General features: G+C 44.8%; 1 pseudogene; it reads left to right on the forward strand.

The window, feature by feature from the left end:
• The first annotated feature begins 649 nt into the window (after positions 1-649).
• Positions 650-3,945, forward strand: LOC122146329 (annotated as a pseudogene).
• The last annotated feature ends 1,648 nt before the right edge of the window (positions 3,946-5,593 follow it).

A 5,593-nucleotide genomic window follows, 5' to 3' on the forward strand; every position in this document is an offset into this window, starting at 1 on the left:
GGCGTTTGAAACTTAACAATGCCTTTTCTCTGTTTGTTCTGCAGAGATAACAGTGAGCTCATCTCACAGCAGACACTTGTAACTAGTTTGAGACACATTTTGAACACTCTGGCTCAAAGAACTGCAACATACAGACAGAAGAGTCAACCCTGTTCCAGGCCTTGATGGAGAAGTCTTGTGTTCTGACTGATACTCAACAAGCACAGCAGTCCAGAGCTTTAGATCGCTCTCCAATCATGGCTTGTTAATGAACTTCACTGACATCCTGACAAGTCATGACTGAAACACACCTGCACCCTGCTTACCCAACTTTACCATTTCACAATACCTGATTCCTACCAAAAGCATTTATCCAAAATGCAATTATTCAATTACAACGAATCACTATGAAAAAGAATCAAATGTGAAGATCTACAGCTGCTAGAAGCACTACTGCTGATGACGCGCTGTTTATGAGATGCAAATGTGACCCTACACGCACACCCTCAGATAGCAGCGTACATGCATTAGATTAAAGCAGCAGCTCGCGCGCATTCCACAAACATCCGAGCGCTCGCTCTCTTATGGGCGTGGTGCTACCAGCCTATGCGCCACGCCCTGTTACTATGGTAACTCCTATCACAGACATTAAACTGGAATAAACAGGGGCCGAGCGCGTGGCCCCTGGCGACACGCCCACCAACGAGGGCGCTTGTACAACAAAACAGTCACGTGACACACGGAAGGTTGCATAAATTGGGATGGCATCGCATGTAAAACCCCGTCACACAGCTCACCCGCGGCAGTTCAGCGACGGTACACGGTTAGACAGTCAGAGATGTGGTCATGGATCGCGGCGCCTGCTCGCGGGGATCCTCTCCGCGCACCTCGCGCAGCGCCTCTGGTTCCCGTACTTCTGGAAAGACGCGCTGTTTTTAACGAGAGTCATCCGGTACGGAGCGCGCCTGGAGATCTACCAACGAACCTCGCGGGTCGTGACGGTCGTGGACAGGTTTGTTCAGCAAGCCCAGAGGATTCCCGATAAAGCCTTTCTGATTTATGAAGGAGAGTGACGTACACCTACGGAGAGCTCGAGGAGCGGAGCAACAGAGTCGCGCGCGTCTTTAAAGACGCGGTGAAAAAAGGAGACACGGTGGCGCCTCCTGATGAGCAACGAGCCCGACTTCCTCTCGGTGTGGTTCGGCTTGTGTAAGCTGGGCTGCGCGGTGGCGTTCCTGAACACGAACATCAGGTCCAGGTCGCTGCTGCACTGCTTCCGCTGCTGCGGGGCCGAGCTGCTGGTGGTCGGAGCAGGTAACAGCGCGCGTGCTTAACTCTGATGGGGAATACAGCAGTCGCTCCAGACGACAGCTGAGAGCAGCGACACAACTTCTACACATTACTATTGGTCTTGCTTTAATTAGAGCAGTTATTAATAATATTACGCGTTTATTTCTTTGTGTAATACACGTTTGACAGCACGAGCTTGAGTTGGGGAAGCATGCAAAAACTTACTTTTATGTAACCGACAGAAACAGCATGTGAAAAAAAAGTTTATATAGAAAATGAAAATATTCGACTCGTATCAGATGTACCATTCTTCTTCTCTGGTTTTATACAGAGCTGGACTGACTAGTGATTATTAAAGAAACACATCTTTGTGTGAATTCCGTTGCAGACCCGAACATAATAATAATAAATAATAATATAATAATAATAATAATAATAAGGCTCTTTGTGACTTTTCTTACTTCATACATACACAAAAAAAGTGCAACATTTATGATTTGATTTTAGTTTTATAATTTCAAAACAAAAGCAAAAATATGTACGAAATGAAATGCCTAATAACGTTAATGAGTGCCTCCTGTGCTGCCATCTACTGGTTGTAGTGTAGTTTGATGTGTGTGTTTTTATTTTAATAAGCGTTTGTTTACCACCAACAGTATATTTTGGTCCTCCCATCAAAAAGAAAACATTTATTTTAGAGCTTTAAAGTGCTGGAAAAATAGTTTGAACGTTCACTGTGAAAAGTGCTTGAATTTCTCTCTGGTTTCCCGAGTAAAACCTGTTCTGAGCTGATAACGGTCCTCAAACGAGTAGTCTGGACCCCTGACCCAAAACCACAGATTTATAAATAGCAACAATAATAATCTCCCAGCCCCCGTCTGAAGCTGAAAGAAGAGCGCCACTGCTCTGTCCACAGGTGCTGCTTTACTGCGCAAGTCTAAGTCCGGTGTCGAAACATCTCTCAGGAAGAAAAAAGCTAAACTTTTAGTAGACAAAAGTTCCATAAAACAGGTTTAAAGGTTGTAAATCTCACTTCTGCATCAGATTCAGTCCGTTGTATTCACAGCAATACACTTTTTTTTTCTATGGTTTCATCAGTTATAGTGTTTTCTGGCACATGAACTGAGCGTGGCTTCTTTTTGAATGTGCTGTGTATATAAGGAAGGAAACAAAGGTAAAGCATGAAAGTATAAATGTGCAAGTGTTGATCAGCATGTGTAATAGTGTATCATGTGGTTGTTGTGGCTGTTGCAGATCTGCTGGAGACGTTAGAGGACATTCTCCCCAGTCTCCAGCAGGACGGATCACAGTGTGGTGTATGAGGCGGGACAGCCCTCGTCCCGGCGTGCCCAGTCTGCTGGATCAGATGCAGAAGGCTTCGAGGGAGCCCCGTCCCAGCCGAGCGCCGCTCCGTCCGCTGCCTCCGGACCCCCACGCTCTACATCTTCACCTCCTCCGGAACCACCGGTGTGTGTTCCTCACACTGTTTAATCGCCTCCAGCGGTTGCAGACCCGTTGTTGTCTGTAGAGCTTGAACGTCAGACGCAAGTGCTGGCTCATTGCAGCCGCTGTAGGTCCGTGACGTGATGAGGAGCGTAGCATTACTCAGTTATCTCACACCATTTGAACGGGATTGTTGTGTGCCGTATTGATGTAAAAAAGAAAGAAAATCTATTTCTGTTCTTCGTTACATTTTACGCTGGTTTCACAGACAAGACTTAAGTCTAGTCCCAGACTAACCATGCGCGTCTGAGCTGTTTTACCTGAAAGAAACTTAAAATGTCACTGCATTGATTCTCCTCGAGAGGCAAGATGTGCTTTTCCATATTAAGCTAAAATCTAGTCCTGGCCTTAATCTAAATCTCTGTCTGTGAAACCTGGACTTTATTGTAATACGCATCACATTAAATCAGGGGTTCCTAAACCTGTGGTTCGTTGAAAGAAACTGCAGGTAAAACCTCTGAAGCGTGAACTGTGTGCACATGTGTCGTTAACATGCTGAAATATTAACCTTAAATCTCAGGGGATATGTCAAGTAAATATTTCCCAAAGGCATATAAACATGATTAAATCACTCTCTGAGGGAAATCAAATAATATTCAAATGTGTTTTCATCAGGAGCATGAGTAGTTTTGAGTAAACAGCAAATGCTTTTATCGATTTGATGTGCAGTCTTCTGCCTGTTTTTGCCATGTAAAAGTGGCAGTGATTTCTGTAATACAGCGGTCAAATGCTGCGTTAGGGGTTGAGGTAAGTTCTGTTTGTCACTGGGCATTTTATAAACCCAGGTAAGAGCACCTGAGATCTGCTCCAGTATCTGTCAGGAGTGTGTAGAGGAGAAGAGGACAGAAGTGCTCTCACATGGACCGCACTGATGTCTTGTAATGGTGTGTCACTGTGGCAGGGCTGCCCAAAGCTGCGGTCATCACACATTTACAGGCCCTGAAGGCAGCAGGAGGGTTTTGGGTGTACGGAGCCACAGGAAAGTGATGTCATCTACACGCCGCTTCCCCTGTATCATTACCCCCCCCCCACCCCCCACACCCCCCCCCCCTGCTGCCCCCCCCCCCCCCCCCCCCCCCCTCGCTCGTGGCTATCCCACGGCCCAGTCGGAGGGACCTTGAATTGGGTAATTCTCCTAATCCAACCTTTTCTGATTACTGCAGATGTAACTGATGTGATGAAGCAGTTCTTCTAGTCCTGATATTTAGGACTTCTCTCAAGGCACCCAGAAATGAACATTCTGGCAGCAACTTTCTCTCTCTCTCTCTTTCACGATGGGTTTTTCCCATAAAATGACAGTCAGAGGAGTACAATGCTGTTTGTAGACCGGCGTTTCATCAAGCATTCCTCTATCTTCTGTTGAGTTCAGTAGAAAGAGAGAGAGTCATGCAGGTTTGGAACGCGATGAGAGAGAGAGGGGACACAGAGAGACACACAGAGAGAGAGAGAGAGAGTAAATGATGACAGAATGTTTATTTTGGAGGTGAAGTATTACTTTAAGATTTATTACTCCATTTTGCATTTATATTTAAATTTTAACAGACAAAATAATTATATATTATGCAATACAATTAGTATATCATTAGAATATTCCAGCCGTTAGCCTGAAACAGAGTCCAGGCAGTAGTAGAGCGCAGTCTGGTTCTGGAAAGTAAAAGCCCCGTTCGTTTCTTCCCAGGGAAATAGAATTTTTATCAATAACTTCTAAAGCTTTCAAAGAAAGATGACAGACTCGGTGATGTATGGCAGCGGTGTCCAGCGCTGCTCCTGGAGCTCCAGCTCTCACACACACACACACACACAGGTGTTAGTAATGCTGAAGAGCTTGATGAGCTGGTTCACCTGGAGCTCAACCCTGCAGCACAGTGGACTTCAGGGAACAGGTTTGGACAGCCCCTGCTATAACGGTTCTGTTGAAGCAATCAGTTCTCATTATTTCAGTGTATTAAATAATCGTGTTTAACAGCAGAATCCCTGGTAAAAAAAACAAGCTTCTGCACGCCAAACGAGACCCATAGCTCCGCCCACTCTCATGAACCCTCACAAAGAGTCTCCTTACATTATCACAATACTTAAATATTTGTGCATGTGCAAATTTGCAATAAAAACTAAATTCTATTGTGTCTGTAGTAGACGCAATAACCATCTTTAAAAAGAACAGTTCCCATCTTTTTAGTTGGGCTTCTGTCATTCACTGTGCTTCATGGGATTGTAGCTCTTAGGTACACATTTGTCCTTCTGTCAGATTTTCATGACTCTTGCTTAATATATCAGTTTGTAATGTTGTGCTTCTCCTCACTTAGCTGCTTGGCCTGTAGGGGATCTCAAACCCTGCTCCAACACACACCTGTCTGTGTGGTCGTGGCCTGAGCACCTTGATTAGCTGCTTCCAGGTGTGTTTGATTGGGGTCGGAGCTGAAGACCCTGGCTTATAGTGCTTTAAGGAAGACTTTAAGTCCTCTGGGAAACTGTTACAGTCTATTAATACAGCCGTTTTTGAGCCTTAGGTCTCTGTGTTTCTGATGCTAGAAATAAAGGCAGCAAATGTTTGACTTGATGTTTGGTCTATATGGCACAGATCTTTAAATCAACACTTTCATTATGATTGAGCAACCGTAGGCGCTAAACCCGTACTTTAGAACCATTGATCAGTCTGCTTCAGGTGTACATGCCTCATTGAAGTAATAGGTGCGATTTTAAAGTCCGTGTACTGTTCGGCTACATTTCACCTTCGATGATCATGGACAAGCTTTCATTTCAAAGACTTTTGGATAAATGACAAAGCCATTCGTTAAAGGCCAAATTTCTTCACTGATTAATT

This window comes from Cyprinus carpio, chromosome A10 (genome assembly GCF_018340385.1).
Source record: "Cyprinus carpio isolate SPL01 chromosome A10, ASM1834038v1, whole genome shotgun sequence".
NCBI classification, from domain to species: Eukaryota; Metazoa; Chordata; class Actinopteri; order Cypriniformes; family Cyprinidae; genus Cyprinus; species Cyprinus carpio.